A 14,286-nucleotide genomic window follows, 5' to 3' on the forward strand; every position below is an offset into this window, starting at 1 on the left:
GTTTGGATGCGAGGTGACCTACAGGGAGGTAAGTAAAAAAGATTTGTATTTACCTCACTTGGGCTGTCTGGTTGCACGCACTCAGGGCCCAATCCTATCCAATTTTCCAGCACCAATGCAGGTGCAATGCGGCTCTGATGTAAGAGAATAAACATTCCCTTACTCTGAGGAGGAGTCCATGACTGCTCCCCCACTGCAGGATGCAGTGCACGCCTCATTAGCACGGCTGCACCAGGGCTGGAAAATTGGATAGGATTGGGTCCTCACACACTCATAGTATTCAGTGCACACTGTCAGCAGTATGGTGAGCTATGGGCTAATGAGGAATAGTACTGGGCCCTAAATAACATAGTGAGATTAAATGAAGAGAAACAGATGAACGCTGCAGTCCATATCGCAGAGTAACCCTTTATTTACTCTTGGCATGATAATTGTTGCACAGATATAAATGTTTATGGATGTTGCCACTTGGTGGTTTTGTAAGATGTTTGTCCAAAAAGTTATAATGTATATACCATTGCAAACCTTTATCCATTGAAGACTGTATTGCAATAGTGTGTAATTATTTTACCATTATTATTAGATTCAAAGTAATTTGTAAAAGCAATTAAAAAATAAAAGTCCAGGGGCGCAAACTGCTGATTCAGTGCAATGTGTAGTTTTGCCCTCCATTTGTTGCTTACTTGAGCAACAAGTTGCTTGAGAAGAGCGACTTCACTTCTGGTTAACCAGGGAAAATGTGGGGTGCTTCCCATCCTGGTCATGATCTGTTTTACTGCCAACCAAGAGTACTGCCTAGACTTTTTATTCCATACTTCTATGGCACTGAGAGCAGTGGTTTTTAAAGGTTTCTCATGGGAGGCTAGGGTTCTGGTTTTAGGGCAGTTTTCATGCACCTCGGACGATCTCAAGATATGATTCTGCAGAGTGTTAAAGAAATCATTGGGCATTGTCAGACTGTTTTGTTTTTTTAAAACCTAAAGGAGCCAGTTCATTATGATTACATTCCTCTTCCCCAGCCAATTCATATACTGCTTGTTCCATTCTGTGGAATCATTTCTAATTTTATTTAGCAACTGTGGAAAAAATGCCTTATGAAGAAAGAGTATCCGTGAGTCAGTAGCCATATAGGCTCCTGGGTATTTTCACTTTGAAGTAAGACCATGTAAAGTGCTGCCTTACTTCAATTTAGCATCATAGGCTAACGCTCAGATTTAGTCAAGTTTCCTTTATGATTGGATATGTTAACAAAGGCTTCTATCCATTTCATTGGTTCTAGGAAGGTGCTAGAGCTTGATTTGTATATTAAAGCACCATCAGTATCTCTCCCTAATACCATACCTTGAATTGCATTGTTTTATTACACTTTCCACAATTAGATTCACAGTCAGGCAGCCCAATCCAAACTAAACCCCCCATGCAGTGGCACCAGCATGGGCTACATTGCATCCCATGGGGGATTTTTGCCCACTGGAGGTCTCTCAAGGTAAGGGGACAAATGTCCCCTCACCTTGGGGTAAGCAGCAGTAGCTGCAATGGGTCAACTTGGACCCCTGGCAGGGATATCACTGGCATTACTTCGTGTTGATCCATGCAGGCAGAAAAAATGGTTGGCAACCTTCAGTCTCGAAAGACTATGGTATAAGCCTACAGCACCAGGTATTCCCAGGTGGTCTCCCATCCAAGTACTAACCAGGCCTGACCCTGCTTAGCTTCTGAGATCAGATGAGATCAGACATGTGCAGGGTAACAGTTGCTGTTGTAGGCAGAACAGGCCTAGGAAAGGGATTTGGCATGTGCCATGGTTGCTGATCCCACCTGTCTCCAGGGTCTGATCTGCCCATTCCTGCCCCATCTCCTCCCCATTCTGCCCTCCTCCTGTCTCAGAGGGCCTCATGGACTGGGCATCCCTGAAAATCCATAAGTAAGCACAGGCCACTGGTTTTAGTTCGATGTTATCCAACACTGAGTAGAAAATTGCTGAACCGCTGCCCAAGGCAACACTACCCTTCCACTTCTCCCAAGTATGAAGTGGGACATTGGAGTAAAAACAGGGAACTAACCACATGCTCATGAATGCTCATGCATACCTCAAAACCAAGCTAAGCACATAGTATCCTGACCTCTTCGTGAACAAAATTCATAGCATACAAACTGTATAGTCCATTAAATACTTTGGATATTTATAATGTGGTTTTCTTCTGTGCTGGAATCCAGTAGAGAAATCTTCCAAGGGTTATAAAAGTATCCTTTATATAATAAAATTTTATAATTTTATAGATTTATAATTGTATAGAGAACATCTCTATTTTCTAACCACTCTTTAATCTTTCCTTGAACCTGGTTCAGAAGTTCCAGTTATGTTCTCTTGTTAACAGTGTAATAGTGCACAGAGACAAAACCCTACGATAGATCTTATTGACTGTATCCAGAAGGGAAGTGGGATAACAGGAGCCACATTTGCTTACAGGTTTTCCTTTCTGACAGATTAATGTTGGATTCTCCTGGGGCAGAGATTTAAGGAGTGTGCTTGATCTGTGAATGTGCATCAACCTTGCACTGAATTTAATGCCATGGAGAGAGGTGAAACTTGTTCATAAAACAGATGCCTGACTATTAGGAGCTGTAGTCTTCAAGGATAGATGGATGCAACGTATGCCAAGAATGTATCATTCTGCTTGCCTGCAGGTAGGGAATGGGAAAATGAAGTGGTCTTTATTTCAAATCACTGAGCTATGGGAGCCTGGGAATGGATCCCATCCTCATACTGCCCTTCCCATTACAGCACATTGGATAGACAAATGGCAGAACAGCCAAGAATCACTGTGGTTTGTTTACATATGGAAAGTAAAAAGTGGAGAAGCAGTTGCTTGCTGAGGGCTTACAAAAAGTGGAGAAGCAGTTGCTTGCACATTACATTTTGGCATTTGAGGGGATATTGCATCCATCAGACTGCATACATTGCTAATGGGTTCTGAGCTGTCTGTGACAGATCAGTAGAGAGATCTTGGGGTGGTGGTGGACAGGTCGATGAAAGTGTTGACCCAGTGTGCAGCGGCAGTAAAGAAGGCCAATTCTATGTTTGGGATCATTAGAAAAGGTATTGAGAACAAAATGGCTAATATTATAATGCCGTTGTATAAATCGATGGTAAGGCCACACCTGGAGTATTGTGTCCAGTTCTGGTTGCCACATCTCAAAAAGGACATAGTGGAAATGGAAAAGGTGCAAAAGAGAGTGACTAAGATGATTGCTGGGCTGGGGCACCTTCCTTATGAGTAAAGGCTATGGCGTTTGGGCCTCTTCAGCCTAGAAAAGAGACGCTTGAGGGGGGACATGATTGAGACATACAGGAAGGATAAAGTGGATAGAGAGATGCTCTTTACACTCTCACAAAACACCAGAACCAGGGGTCATCCACTAAAATTGAGTGTTGGGAGGGTTAGGACAGACAAAAGAAAATATTTCTTTACTCAGCATGTGGTCAGTCTGTGGAACTCCTTGCTGCAGGATGTGGTGACGGCATCTGGCCTGGATGCCTTTAAAAGGGGATTGGACAAGTTTCTGGAGGAAAAATCCATTATGGGTTACAAGCCATGATATGTATGTGCAACCTCCTGATTTTAGAAATGGGCTATGTCAGAATGCCAGATGCAAGGGAGGGCACCAGGATGCAGGTCTCTTGTTATCTGATGTGCTCCCTGGGGCATTTGGTGGGCCGCTGTGAGATACAGGAAGCTGGACTAGATGGGCCTATGGCCTGATCCAGTGGGGCTGTTCTTATTCTTATGAGAGTGCAGTTAAGTTACCAGGCAATCCAATCTTTATCATTGACCTGCTTAAATGCCCATGATTTAAAGTGGTAAGAAGTGAGCAGGGCCTAGGAGATGGGGGTGAAGGGGGTAAATTGCACCTAGGCCCAGGATCATAAAGGGGGCCCAGGAGCCAAAGAAGGGGGCCCAGAAATTTCCTGGGATCTTACATTTTCCTGTCAACTCAGACTTGTTGCATGCACGGGATAAGTGGCGTAGCTAGATCATTTGACACCTGGTGCCCATAAATTTTTGTCATCCCATATGACATAATTTATTATTTAATTATCAATTAATTATCAATTAATTCACATTTTTATACCACCCTTCCTCTAAGTAACTCAGGATTTGAAATGAACAATGATAATGACCAGAAAATAAATGCAGTGAATATTTCCCCACAAGCAATGGAGGAAATTCTGCATCAAATGGTATATAACATGATGGTATTATTCCTAAAAGTAATGATTTCCAGAATTTTGGTCACTAGGGTGTCACCCCCCTCCCCCCAAGAATGTCTAATTGACCTGTTTTGAGTTAAGGCAGTGGTTCTCAAACTTTTAACACTGGGACACACTTTTTAGAATGACAATCTGTCCAGAACCCTCTGGAAGTGATATAATCAAGTACAATAAAATGAATAATTATACATAATTAAATTAAAGAAAAACAAAAAAATTAAATAAGGGGAAGCCAGCCCTGTTCCACCAAGTGAATTTTCTCCGTAGCCTGCCTGCAAGAACACCCCTCCACAAAAATATCGGTGAGATTTTCAGCCCTCCCCAGTGCCCAGTTCAGTGTAAATTCTTATATTTCACGCATAGCACTATCAGGACCCACCTGGCTTTACAAGTCTAAAAACAAATAAAATGGACCTTACCAGCAGAAGCTTTTGTTTTATTCTTTGGGGGGTGCTGCTTTCTGGAGCATTTGTTGAGCTCCACCTTCATCAGATTGGGACCATGCAGATAGCCTTGCATTCCCCTTTGCTGGACTTGACCAGGAGCCAAGGCACGCTTGCTTACTCACGAGTAAATGCGACAGTGTGGCTTACTTTCACTTTCCATAGGGCTCAATACATTTGTCAGCTTGGAGGGAGGGACTTCCTTTTTGGGTGTTTTTTTGGGGCTGCTTTCATTGGATAGGAACCATTCTGGTATCATTGGATTCCTCTCAGCCTGCCCTTTCCGAAGAACTATGGCATGTTTGCCTACTCACGAGTAAATGCACAATATGACTCAGTTTCTTTTTCCATAGGGTTCCATGCATTTTTGGTTTCTGGTTCTTTGGCCATAACTTTTGATGGAAAGGAGATATTTCAATCTGGTGTTTTGCATTGCATTCTGCTAGAATTTCTGCATCCAAAGGTGTATAGCATGATGGGGTTACTCCGAACCTCCACGATGTTAGCAATGTTGGGGCATTTGTGGTGCTACCTCCCCAAGGGTGGTACCGGGGGTGGACCGCCCCCAGCTAGCTACGCCACTGCACGGGATGCTGAGGACACTACCGTGAGCATGCAATTGCAGCTACGGCAGCTACTGGCAAGCCACATATTTGAGCCATTAGTTACTTGATTCTTCTCTGTAAACCGCTTTGTGAACTTTTGTTGAAAAGCGGTATATAAATACTGTTAATAAATAATATGCTGGGCTGAGGCATGCATACATGACACTCCTTAACACTTTGGCTTGTGGATCTTTGGCTTGTGGATCTGCTTACCATGAAGGAACTTATAAGAGCTCAGGGACACAGCTGCAAGACTATAGCTGCTGCAGAAGCAAGTTTTGGTATGCACAGTCCATTCTAGTGTGAGCCTAAATATAATGATGCTAATTTTCTACATGATTTTCTATATTTAAAAGATTTTAGAGAGAGGAGTGTGTTTGGTTTTCCATATTTCTGTATTTAGCTGCTGATGCCACATGGGTAGGTAGACCTGGGCTCCAAAGACTTTTCCAGCTGTCTGCACCCTCCCCTGCCCTTTTTTGCCCCTCCCTGCCTCCATTTTGCTCACTCGTCATCACCCTCTGCTGCTCTGTTTCACCTCTCCCCCTTTGTAAAGGGGCCCAAAAGAAACTTTGTACCCCCAGATAAAATTCCTCTTAGAGGCCCTGGAAGTGAGCAGGGAGTTGCCATACAGTGGTTTCAACCAACACCACCTTCCCATCTCTCCCAAATATAGCGATGGATATAAGAATAAAAATAGATATCCAACTACATGCTCTTAAATGCCCACACATCTCTAGAATCTGATATATAGCCCAATCCCAGGGACTCATTATGACAGTGGACATTCCATTCTGCCATTATAATTGCAGCAGCGATGCTGCACAAGGTGTGCTGCCACATGGGACCTGGAAACCATGTGTTTCTGGTGTTGTACGAGAAGGAAAAGAATATCCCTCTATCCACTCTATTCATCCCCTGCATAATTTTGTATGTCTCAGTCATGTTCCCCCTCAGGTGCCTTTTTTTGAGACCTAGGAGCCCCAAACTCTGTAGCCTTTCCTCATAAGAGAAGCGCCCCAGATCAGTAATAATTTTAGTCACTCTTTTCTGCATCATTTCTAGTTCCACTATGACCTTTTCGATATGTGGCAATCAGAACGGGACACAATACTCCAGATGTGGCCTTACCCTTGATTTGTACAATGGCATTATAGTATTGACTTTTTTATTCTCAAGCCCTTTTTAAATGATCCCTATTATAGAATTGGTCATCTTCACCACCGCTGCACACTGAGTCATCACTTTCATGAAATTATCCACAAGCACCCCCAAATCTCTCTCCTGATCTGTCACAGAGAGCTTAGAACCCATTAGCCTATATGTGAAGTTTTGATTTTTTGCCCCAATGTGCATTATTTTACACTTACTTACATTGAAACACATTTGTCATTTTGCTGCCCATTCCCCCGGTTTGGAGAGTTCCTTCTGGAGCTTCCCTTCTGGTTTTCACCAGCCTGAAAAGTTTAGTATCATCCGCAAATTTGGCCACCTTGCTGCTTATCCCTGACTCCAGGTCATTTATGAATAAGTTGAAAAGCAACAGATCCCAGAACAGATCCTTAGGGCACACCACTTTTCACTTCTCTCCATTGTGAAAATTGCTCATTGACATCCACTCTCTGTTTCCTGGTCCTCAACCAATTCTTAATCCATAAAAGGGCCTGCCCTCTTATTCCCTGACTGTGAAGTTTTCTCAATGGCCTTTGGTGAGCAGCCACTCATTGACGGATCATCTGGACTCCATCAAGGTAAGAACAATGTCAGGTGGGTGTTCTATGGACAGGGAGGGAGGACATATCAGTGGAAGGAGGGAATGTAACCTGGCACAAGAGATTTGCACTGGGAAGGTTAGGGGAGGTAAGGGAAAATATTTCCAAGGGTTCAAGAGAAAATGGACCTCTCCACAACTGCATGCAGTGCTGCCTGTTTTGGCATGCCTGCATGCTATACTATGAGGGAGGATAGGATTGGCCTGTTAATCGCTTGGTATCCTATCATCTCTGTGAACAAAACCTATGGCATGCAGTCTATTAGTCTGAATATACCATACAGTTTCTTTTGTGGAAGACATGTCCAAAGGGCTATAAACTTTCATTTTATATAATACAAGTTTATTATTCTGTCTGTCCATCAAGGTAACAATGTATCTGCATATTGGAGCAGGTAAAAGTTAGCATACAGGAGAATAAATTTTGGCCAAATAATTGTTTTCATACAGTGGATCTTGGGAATATAGAAGTTGGCCATCCCCTGCCCTAGATATTTCATGTCCATTGTTCATTTAAAAAAAATCTTTAACATCATAGTTTAATAATAAAGTATGAAGTGCATTTTATAGCCTCCTATCCCCTAGTAAACATAAAGGTGGAGAATAATTAAACAGTCCGAAGGGGCATGTAATATATGTACAAAAATGAGCTATGCTTATGGTGTCTTTTACTTCTTCAATAGATTACTGTTGAATTTTTGTCTGAATTTTACAGCTTTTGCCTTCCAAAGCCAACTCTAGATCCTGTAATGCTCTTAACATATCAGCAAACCTATTACAGTAGCCACTTATTGAAAACAACACTTCTTTCGTGGGGAATTAAGCGATTCCCCACCAGCTGCAGTCTGCCAGGGCGCTGAACTCTCAAAAGGTTGTGCAGAACTCTGGATAAACGACTGAAAGAATGTTTGAAACACTAGAGCAGGGGTTTTCTCTTCTGCAACATATCAACTTTTCAAAGAAAACTGCACAACTGCTGTTGCTGTTAGCAACTAGACTTGCAAAGTTGCTAGAAGAATTTTTTTAGCTTGGTTCAGCATCTAACAAGAAAAGCATATGTCACAACCAGTGCAAATGTTAACACCTCTATCTGCATAACTGTGATTATGAAAAAATCTCAACAATTGGCTTAATTGTGGTTGTACTGCATTGGTAATCATTTTAACCACAGTTTAAACTAACCACAGTTCCAGCTGAACCCTGAATTTGAAACTAGAATATGAAGTTGGCTTCAGCACATCTAAAGTTAAGCAGGAACTACAGTTAATGGTGCTACCAATATAATGCCATCACGAAGCATATTTGGCTACATGGTGTTGTCAAGATGTTTATTCAGAGTGAGAGCAATACGTCTTGCCCTCACTTTGATTTTGCTTTGTGATAATAGAATTAACATCAAATCCGACTGGCTACATGGTGCCATGGTGTTTGTCCATTCAGAGTGAGGTCTGGAAGCATTGCCCTTAATCTGAATTGGCTTTGTGATGTTGTTGTCATAAAGCTGACTAACCAGCACTGTGATGGCATCATGGTTCCAACATGATACACAATTTGCTAGGATCACCTGACCAGAAAGATGGAAGTGGGTGGTATGGTGACAAAATTACAGATGTGGTTATCACTCAATCAACCCTCTGGGGGATAGGCTGGTATTATTATCTCCAAATTCAGGGTTGGCTCATTTATGAGGCCAACTGAAGTGGTCATATCAGGCATCAGATCTGTGGAGGGGAGGGGAATGCTGGGCTGGAACATTGGAAAACTGGAGGAACAGAGTCTGGTACATCATTAGGTCAGGGGGTGGTATTTGGTATGTATCAGGAGATCTTGTGCTGGTCCTATAAGTATCAGATATTGGGATGGGGCTGTTGCTGTGGCTGAGAGATAGTAGCTTGTCTAAGGCACCCAGAACATTTGGATCTGAGGTAAGCTTTGAACTAGAAACTTCACCAAACAATTCTAAGAAGCTTTGTCTCTTTTCAATTTCTGTTTGAAACAGACATGGATGTTTTATTACATCTGTTATCAATATCCAAAAAAGGATGACACAGTTAAGATTGCAGTTTAGCGATCACCATTTCTTATTTTTGGTGTTAGTCATTCTCTAATTATAATAGCTCCTCATTTGAAACCTGTAATACCCTTTCCTACAAGGAATGGAAATGTATAAAACCCTAAATTTACAGTGCAATTTAATGAGAATGCACTGTGAATGCACCTAGGAAACTCTGCTTAATCCACTTGAAGTGAGAGAGACATTCCCTTGTATGTTGTGAGACAATGGTCAAGCAAGCGATAATCATATAATGTTGATGGAAATTTGGAGATAAGGAAAAGAGGAATAAATGTGATAGACTTGCTGAAATTCTAGTGTGTGGGGACTTACAAAAGCATGCAGGGCTGACCTACCTCTGTTTTCCACTGAGGTCATTCGTCAGTACTCCCAGGAATTTCATCATGAGTGAGTAAGGAAAGAATTGAACAACCTACTCAAATGCCTAACTGTGTGCTGGGTATATAAAGGTCATGTAAGGCCTATGAAGAGACATTATAAAGGGATTAGGTGAGTTGAAAGCAAGTGGAACAGAACTGCTTGGTTTGGCACCATTTAAGAGTTTATCCACACTACAAACATAAATTGGTTTTACAGTCATTCTCTTTTTCCAGGAAACCATTCAGTGACAGAACAACTAGAGACCTTTAATGGACAATTCTTAACTTCAAACTACAGTTCCCAGGATTCACTGAGGATTCATTCAATAACTCAAGTATATAAAGTTATGGTGGGTTTGGGCCAGTCTAGAAAACAGTAGTTATTCACTGGCCCAAAGTGCAATGAGAAGTTAGTGTGGCTTACCACCTACCACTTCTGATCCAGTTGCACCCCCCACATATGACCATGCACAGGTGGTATAATTGGGTGCTTCTCGATGCACTTTGTGTTGATGATCAGCAGCAGTTGCCCACATCTTACATTTGTCTTGCAGAGGATGCCACCTTAGCCTCTGCCTGGGCCGCTGAAGTTAAATAAAGAGGAATGTGATCAGGCTGCTGAACAATGGTGACAATAATAGAAGAACATAGGCCTCTGCTACATGTGATTGATTGATTTTCACTGGAGAGTTCCAAGATGGCTGACAAAAGTATTAAAGCATTTTAAAAATTACAGTAAAATATATTCAAAAATTTAAAAAGTAATCTGTGACTGACCAAAACGCAACATTCCAGCAGCAGCAAACATAGGAGCAGCTCAGTTTCCTAACCCAAAAACATGGCAGAACAGGTGCATTTTGAAAGCTTTTTTTAAGAGTAGGGACCTCTCATACTTCACACCTTGAAGGCTATCATGGAGAAGGCTTTGTCCTATGTTGATGCCATTCAAGTCGTGTTCAATGATGACACATGGACCAGAGACTCCCCTGTAGATCTTAACAGGCAGAGAGATTCATATGGCAAAATGCAGCCTTTATGTAGTAAAGAACTAAACTATAGACTACTTTAAAGCTAGCAGCTTGAGTTAGACCTGGAAATGTATGGTATGGCAGGATAGTTCCCACAGGATGGGAATAATATGCAACCCCATGCAGTTTCCATCAGTAATCTGGTTGTACCATTCTGAACCAGATGCAGTTTTGAAATACTTTTCAACAACAGCCCCATTTAAAAGCATGAGTGACTGTGACCAGATCTGCTTTCTTAAAGAATGGCCATAGCTGTTACACTGGCAAAGGCACTCCTGGCTGAAGTTACCACCTGCCCCTCTAGGAACAGGGCTGGATACGAGAACATCTCCAAGCTGTACACCTACTCTTTCAGAGGAAGTGCTACCCCTCTAGAATAGACCAAACCCCCATTCCTGCAACAGCTTACCTACTGACCATCGACATCTGTTTTGTCTGTATAAAGTTTCAACTTGTTAGCCCACAGCTAACCCATCACCTCCTTGAAATACCAGATCAGAACTTCTGTTGACACTTTAGAATCAGCTGACATAGTGAGCTGGATTGCACACTGCTGACAATTCAACCTAACTCCCCTGTCAGCCTCCCCCAACAGTTTCATGTAGATTTCAGACAGCATACGGAACAAGATGGAATGCTGTGGAAGGCCATGGGACCAGGCAGTCGGTCACTAGCAATGCCTTCTGCAGTCTTCACTCCAATTAGAACAAGCATAACATCATGCCTCCCAGTTTCAACCACTAGAGTAGTCCAGAAAGATATCATGGTCAAACACTACTGACACATCAGAGCCACACTTCCCCATCTAGGTCCAGGTGTAAGTCATCGCAATCCTAACCCACTTTCCAGCACCGACATAAGGGCAATGCTGCTCTGAGGTTAGGGAACAAACATTCTCTTACTTTGAGGAGGTCTCTGTGAGTGCTACACGATGCAGCACAGGTCCCATTGGCACCTCTATGCCAGTGCTGGAAAGTTGGTTAGGATTTGGGCCCAAGTTAGTTTCAGTCCTAGTTCCAGGCTGGAAACAGACAGAAATGAGTTAAGATTATCAGTTTTATCCAAGACCCTCTGAAATCTCCACTATATGCTCAATCACCTCACCAAAAAGGGGAAATTAGACACCAGGCAGTAACTATCCAGGGTAGTGGAGACGAGCCAGGGCTTGTTTAGGAGCAGCCTCACCACTGCTTCTTTCAAAGTAGAGAGCATCTTTCCCATACAGAAAGATACATTTATAACCTCCTCCACCCACCAGTCTGTCATCATCCCCAGCAGCTTTCATCAGATGGGCAAGGATCCAGCACACAGGTGGACAAACATTTCTGAGGATATTGTCCACATCCTCAGAGTTCAAAGACTGAAAACCATCCTGTACAAGAGGACCAGGTGGTACTTGGGACATATCACCCACTACTACAAATAATCAGGACTCATGGTCAGTACAGATACAAGAGATCTTAGCTACAAGTGATCTTAGCTACAAAGTGCCAAGCAGGTAGGTCACAGCTGCTGTGAACTTCATAACATTATGCACACAGGTGAATCTAATATGAAACCTGAACCCTCACTCTGCAACTTATATAACAGAGGTGTGTTGGTCACTCTGAGCTTCTGTTTCATAAAGTGTGTCCCAGGAATTGTTTCTCCTGATAAAACTCAACAACACTTGGGTGCCTGCTCCCCATCACTCTTATTATAGTCTCCACAAGTCTTTCTATAAACATGCATAAGTTGAATACTGCAGTTCACAAATAAGTATGGTTTCAACACATGCCATTTCTATCCTACTGCAGAGATTCTACGCTTAGTTAATTATTCTTACCTTATATTTACATTCCCACATTTCTCATGGTTATAAGGCAGGGGCCTTCTCAAAGCTGCTGCAGTGCCCTCAGTTTCTTCTCCTACCTGCTGTTGCAATACAGTGCTAAAGCTACTATGCTGGCTAATGAGGGCAGGAATTGGTCAGCTCTGGATTTTCTAGGTCTTTGAAATTTCAATGGTCCTAATCTCATATTTTAACCCTGCACATAATAGGATTTTGTTTGCTTGCTATTGGATGAGGCTATAACACAAGCTAAGGAGAAAAAATGGTGACTGAATAATTGCATATGAGAAGTGTTTAAAGTTTTTAATCAGTTCAATTTCTAAGATACCATCTCATGTTTAGAATGCGGATTCAGTCCAAGCATATGGGCTGAGGCTTCCATTCCCTGGCTTCCACCCCCACACATGATATGGCCAGCAGTCATTGGTGAAGGGTAAAAGGGAGCGGGACCACCAGGGCTGCTCTGCAGCACCGAGGCCTCCAAGAGCCATTCTGCTCTCCCATACTCTACACTCATTGGCAGGAGGGCTGTTCACACATTTAGCAGTACCTAAGTACATCTATGTACCCAGGTACAAGTCAGTTTGTACCTAGTTATAGTTATTCACACACTCCATTCAGTGTAGGTACCGTCTGTGTACAGTGTACGTAGATTGTTGATCTGTGAATGGATGTACAATAATTCAAATGAAAATGCTGTACATAGGCACAGCATAAAAGGAAAATAGCCAGTGCAGTGTCATCTAAATTGTCTCCAGGATTTCAAGCAGAGGTATCTCCTAGTTATACTTAGAGATGCCAGGAATTTGGAGAACTTCTAGATTGGGGACAGGCAACTAGTACATTGAGAGCTACTGGTAGTTCACATGCCTGTTTTGAGTAGCTTGAGGCAGACAAAAGGTTGAAAAATGTTTTGTTTTTACCACTGCTGTGTGGGCTACTTCATCACTATTCTGGGTTCTGTTTTAGCATATCATGTAAACCAGGGCTTATTAGAAACATGTTTTGAATGGCAGGCATGTATGAAGCACATGGAATTGCCTCTGAGTGTATGCAGAGTGCAGTGCATTTCAGGCATCAGTCCTTAATTGGGTATACCCTTGGCTCCTATTGCTGAAATACCCGAGTGTCTCCTGGGTGCATAAAAGGCAAACAGATTGTGTGCTTCAGCTCTGTCACACCCCCCAAGTTGCTTGTGGCTGGACTAGGTAGCAGGAATGGCAGAGGTTGTTACGGCTGTTATGTTTGTATTGACATTTCATAGCAGAGCTTTGCATTCATTTCCAACTCCTCCTGAGATATCACCTCTCTATAGGCAGTGGCTTCCACAGGTAATGTTGTTCCTTGCTATTTGCAATCTTTTGGTGGACTGAGTTATACATCCATCCATACTAGATGGAGCCACCCCAACTTGCATATTCCTCCAGTATCCAAACTGCATGTTTGCAAAAATAAAGTAAGCTTCTCTGTCCTTTTCCAGTCTTTGGAGCATCCTAGCTCCAAAAACTCAACTTCAAGAAAGCTGAGCTGAGGTTTAGTGCGTACTGCTACTTAGGCTGCAATCCTATCCACGCTTTTCTGAGAGTAGGCCCCATTGTCTACCATGGGACTTACTTCTGAATAGACATGCATAGGATTGGGTTTTTAGTGTGTACTCCATTTCTCACTCACTCACCTCCAGTGAGTGCTAAACCCCTTTTTGGCATTGCTTGTGTGGCACAGCATCTGATATAATACACTCTAGACTTGGCACTTTTTAGCAGCAAATCCCACTGTTCAATCATAATTTATCTTTAATATGCTTTTTAAAAAGTATGCAAATAATGAAGAATCCCATTTTTATTACTTTACATCACAGTAGATCAGTGTTATTCAAACTGGGAGGCATGGCTCTTTAGGGTG

The 14,286-nt window shown here is 42.4% G+C and overlaps 1 protein-coding gene and 1 pseudogene across 1 annotated transcript in view; both read right to left on the minus strand.

Moving 5' to 3' along the window:
* Positions 1–14,286, minus strand: part of COL8A1 (collagen type VIII alpha 1 chain) — a 92,996-nt gene that overhangs the window by 32,801 nt on the left and 45,909 nt on the right. The gene's annotated exons all lie outside the window — the stretch shown is intronic.
* On the minus strand, positions 1,645–1,764 carry LOC136646450 (5S ribosomal RNA; annotated as a pseudogene).

Source organism: Tiliqua scincoides, chromosome 3 (assembly GCF_035046505.1).
Source record: "Tiliqua scincoides isolate rTilSci1 chromosome 3, rTilSci1.hap2, whole genome shotgun sequence".
In the NCBI taxonomy this organism is placed as follows: Eukaryota; Metazoa; Chordata; class Lepidosauria; order Squamata; family Scincidae; genus Tiliqua; species Tiliqua scincoides.